This window comes from Nicotiana attenuata, chromosome 2 (assembly GCF_001879085.1).
Source record: "Nicotiana attenuata strain UT chromosome 2, NIATTr2, whole genome shotgun sequence".
Taxonomy (NCBI): Eukaryota; Viridiplantae; Streptophyta; class Magnoliopsida; order Solanales; family Solanaceae; genus Nicotiana; species Nicotiana attenuata.
The window spans coordinates 6331128-6336654 of NC_031990.1; positions in this window are offsets into that span (position 1 = coordinate 6331128).

A 5527-nucleotide genomic window follows, 5' to 3' on the forward strand; every position below is an offset into this window, starting at 1 on the left:
TCCTTGAGATATCTCAAGGAACCCACTGATTCCGGTTGGAACTTTGTTTATCAGCCTGTCTCAGGCCATTTCCCTTTTGTGAGTAAGAACTTCTTCTTGTTTTATTACGAATCTATGGGTTCTTGACCTATTCTATCATCTCTACTACTTTTCTGGAAAACCCTAGCTTTAAATCCTCCGATCTTTTTAGATCTGTGATGGATCTATGTGTCTTTTAAGGTTCTCACATGTTTTCCTCAAAAGATTTCTCTGATTTCAAACGATTTCCTCATTTTCCAGACTAGGGTTTCAAAACCCTTTTGCAAAAAAAACGATTCCTTTCTGATTTTTAGCAATTACTTTGTGATTTTTAACATGTTTAAACATCACTTGAGTCTTTCCTTTTGCTCGATTCATTTTTGTTAAGAAACCCTAATACTTCTGGACTCGATTTGAAGTTTGAGTCTGTTTGCGATGTGTTTGCATGTCTCTCATGAACATTATATGTTTCATATATGTTCTATATGCTCTTGCGCTTCCTGCTCTAATCCGTTCTTAGGGTTTCTCTGATTTTGTTCAAACATGTTATTTATCGTTTAATAGGTCCGACTATTTATTTTATTGATTGTTCACATGATAATTTATATTGATTTTTGTGTAGTCTCCTTGGACCTGCGATATCTCCCCGAATCTGTGATTTTCTGTATTTTCCTTGTAATTCTGTACTGATTTTTCGAATTGCTTCCTTACTCTTGTGATACTTTCCTTAGTTGGTGTTGATTCCCTGTGATTTTCAATCTCATTCGTGATTCTTTGAACTAACTTTCAGAATTAAAATTGTACTCTACCTTATTTATGTGCACAAATATGTTGTTAGTTATTTAACGTGTACTTTCCTTACTTGAAAACATTCTGTACTTAGTCCTTGTTACATGCCACATGCTTTTACTACTCCTACTGTGGTAAAATCAGTCTTATAAGTAATTCTTTTCCCTATTTGATACAACTTGTACCCGTTTGAACTATGACTCCCTAATTGAAGGAAGTCCGGGTCTTTAATTGATTCTGATTTGTATTATTTCTATAATTGTGCTAAGTCAGTACCTATTACCTTATTTTCCTGCCTGTTCTAAAACTATAAATACTCTACCCTCTCTTTAGCATAGGACGAACAATTACACTGTTCTGAACTCTCTCTTACACACATACATACTCTCTTACTTGATACTCAGTTGGCTGCAAGCCAAAACTGAGTGGTTACATTGCTCTACTGCTCTATTGTTCTACTACTCTACTGCTCTACACACTACTGCTCCACTTCCCTTCATTGTACTGCTCTTCACTCCTCACTCTGCACCTATTCTCTCATTTTTACTGGTATGTTTTCAGTTTAATTACAACCTCCAAAACAATATGTCTCAATTTGTATTGCACTTCCTTTTGTTTCTCTTATGCTTCTACTTGTGGTTCTACTGCCTCCCTTGCAATTAGCATGCCTATTTTGCCATGTGATTACCCTGTAATTCAGCATGTCTACTGCTTTCTCACAATTTCTACTACTATTCTGCCCTACCCCCCTAACCCCTCAATAAATTTTAAGCATGACACCTAGTTACTATGTGATCCTATAGGCTAACCAACCTAGGACACTCCGTTACATTCACAAATACGCTTAGATTGTGCTTCTTTTCATTAACTTTTTTTTTCCAAGCCTCCTTGTATTTAATCATAAATCCCCTACTATTTGAGCCATACTTGTTTACTTGTTAATTGTCCAAATTCACACAAAAACTGTCTGGCCGGGAACCACACTAGTGGATCCGTAGGGGTGCCTAATACCTTCCCCTTAGGATAATTTCAAGCCCTTACCCTGTCACTGGTTATCAAACGTAGTTATAAGTGAATCCTATAGGTGCCCTAACGCACCTTAAATCGCTAGGTGGCGACTCTTCAAAAATTCAAACCCCTTTCCCAAAAGGAACGAGTTGTCTCAACCAAAATGTCATAAACCCGATTTCGCGAGAAAAAGGGGGCGCGACAACATGGCGACTCTGCTGGGGATTTTTAGGCTTTTACCATTTCATACCGTTTTTGTGAATTTGTACCCTCCTTATGTGCAATTATTCGTTTAATCTCTTCTTCAAAAGCAAAACTGACATATCTTTCTTGTTTCCTTCCTTTACTGCTGCTTTAAATTATAAAAGTGCTGTATTTATCGCTTTCTTAACGTGCAAATACATGTCAACATGCTTTTAGTTATTGCATAATCATGCTCAACATCATACTCCACTCGTGCCAAACAAAATACTATAGCAACGCTTGATGAGTGGTTGCGCACTAGTCGATCAGCGGTGCAGTCGACGGTTCCGTGCCTTCCCCCTTGAGTTTTTCGCTCAGCGGTACCGGTCTAAAACCCCATAGAAACCTTACTGTATTTAAATTGTGCATGCATCATGGTCAAACCTAGTCGGGTCAGTTATGTTGTCCACATAATGATTCTTTAAGATAGCCTTGTCTAAAAGTCCACTGGGTTTCCCTAAACCCAAACGGACATCATCACGTTTTGTGCATTTATTTGGAGAACTAAATGCCGATATGCTGATCATATATGTATAAATAGTCGAGTCTGGTGGGGGTAAGGTCTAACCCTTTTGTTTTGCAGAGAATGGGGCACGAGGTTCCCAGCTTCCGAATGGTTAACATACCCACACTTTTGCTAGACTGGTGGAGGAATTTTCCATCAGATGATCAAATCAATGAATGGAAATAAAGGGCAGTCAGGGTTAGCAAAAAGCTAGATTATTTGGAATACATCATGTTAGAATTGGAAGGAAAAGTGAGGAAAAGAGTCAACAACTTCCAGAGCGCTGAGGGAAACAAAGAAGGACATCTGGCGAAGGCGTTATTACTAATGAGCCTACGCAAGCTGGAGGATTTGATCAACGAGAACATTCAACCTGAGGAAGGTCCTTCTGGGGCCAAATAGGCTAGATTTATTCTTGCTATTTCTTAAGATGTAATAAGGCCAAGTGCCAATAGTAACTCATTTTTATCATTATTTCAGTATCGTTTTGGGATTCGTCTGTTCTTACGTTATGAAATGAAGAATTTATTGGCACTAAAAGTTCTCCAAGTCTATTTGTCGCTAGGCCTACCTCGGGCACAATGAGGCTCTCAAATTAGGACGCGAATTTATATTCCCACACTATGTACATTTTATAATCCTCACTGACTTGATTACCTTTTGTTTTTATTGTTTTCTTTCTTTTTATTATTTCCCTCCCCAAAGGTTAGTTCTTGCAGTCTGGCATCATCATCTTATTTCACAAGATCCAGGGGCCCTCCACCCACTCCTCCTCTTAGTCCCATTAAAGGCAAGAACAAAGGCAAAATGGAAGATTTAAACAACATCAGGAAGGAGAACACAGCTGAACGGGTAGAGGCCACTGATGGCTAGGGTATTCGGGTTCCTAATGAGAATGTGTCACAGCTTGAACAAAAACTGTTGAAATTCCAGGAAGAGCTCGATCAGGTTCGAAATCTGGCAAACCTGTCATTTTCCCTCAACACCCCAGATATCAACTTCCCCAACGCTCAAAACCCTACACCTCATCAAAATATCCCAAAATAGCAGAATCATCCCGCACCTCACCATCATGCTGCTCCATCAAAGAACCAATGTAATATCTGCCATACCCCAAACAACGTTCCACTACTCATCCCAGAACCCCAGAACTCCACAAACGACCATTTCCACACCCATACACCAGGCCACCATAACAATCCTATCAATATGGAGACCATGCCCACTCCACCCAACCTATCTCATACACATTTGAGTCTGATGAAAAGGATCTACTTATCAGGAACTTGGCCGAGGAACTTAAGAAACTGACCAGCCGGATTCAGGGCGTCGAGGGAAGCAAAGGAATCGAGGGCTAAACTATGAGGACCTTTGCATACAGCCTGATGTCGAAATGCCTGAGGGGTACAAACCTCCTAAGATCGAAATGGTACGGGTGATCCAAGGGTCCATCTGAGGACATATTGTGACAAGCTGGTTGGAGTAGGGAAGGATGAAAGGATCCGCATGAAGTTGTTCATGAGGAGTTTGAAAGGAGATGCACTATCTTGGTACATCAGCCAAGATCCCAAGAAGTGGTCAAGCTGGGTGGGCATGGCATCTGACTTTATGGACAGATTCAGGTTTAATACAGAGAACGCGCCAGACGTGTTCTATATCCAGAATTTGAAGAAGAAGCCCACAGAGATGTTTCGCGAGTATGCTACTCGCTGGAGGTCCGAAGCTGCTAAGGTCAGGCCCGCCTTAGAACAGGAGCAAATGAACAAGTTCTTTGTCCAGGCTCAAGACCCGCAGTACTACGAACGGTTGATGATGATTGAGAACCACAAGTTCTCCGACATTATCAAATTAGGTGAAAGAATTGAAGAGGGTATTAAAAGTGGTATGGTCACAAATTTTGAAGCCTTGCAAGCTACGAATAAGGCTTTACAGTCCGGTGGTGTGTCCAAGAAAAGGGACGTAGAGGCCGTGACGGTTTCACAAAGGACCAAGTCTCCCCTCAAATGCCAAACCTACCCGATATCTCCACTCACATACCAGCCAACCCAAAATTACCAAGCACCCCCACCCTCGTACCAAGCTCCGCCACCAACTTATCAATCATCTCCACCTCCTACATATCAACCTACTTCACCCAGATACTCCCAACTCGCTCATGTCTACCAAACATATAATGCTCAACCATCCCATTATCAATCACCCCCTGCACGCCAAAACTTCCCTAGACCTCGACCTAATTTTGATCGCAGACCTCCAAAACAATATACCGCCATCGCTAAACCCCTCGACCAGCTGTGTGAGAGGCTCAAAGATACTGGTTATGTCACCCCCATCCCTGCTGCAACCCTTGAGAATCCTTCTCAATGGGTTAACCCAAACAAGTCCTGTGGATACCACTCCGGCATGAAAGGGCACACCATCGATGAATGCCGCTCTTTGAAAGACAAAATACAGTCTCTGATTGATAACAAGATCATCGTGGCAAAGGAACCCGCTCCAAACGTCAGCAACAATCGTCTGCCAGACCATAAGGGTGGAGGTATCCACATGATTGATGTAGAAGATTACTGGATCCCGAGGGATCAATCGGATTGATCACAGAAGGTGATGACCCAAAGAAACCGGCAATTACTCTCAAACCAATCATAGTCCAGATCCAACCGTCTGAAGACACCGAGGTGAATATGTCTATACCTCTTGAGTTTGAAGAAGCGCCACCCACAAAAACACCGGTACCAATTGAGGTTGAATTCGTGTCTCCGGCAAATACACCCGCACCATTTGAGGTTGCAGTCTTGCCACCCAAGGTGCACGTTCCATTCGAAGTGGCAATGTCAACCACGCCACCCTTCTATACAAATGTTATACCCCTGGGACTATACAGCCGAGGCGAGAAGGAAAGGGAAGGTCAGGATTGAAGAAGCTGTCACAGCACAGGGTATGACAAGAACTAGTAGAGTCTAT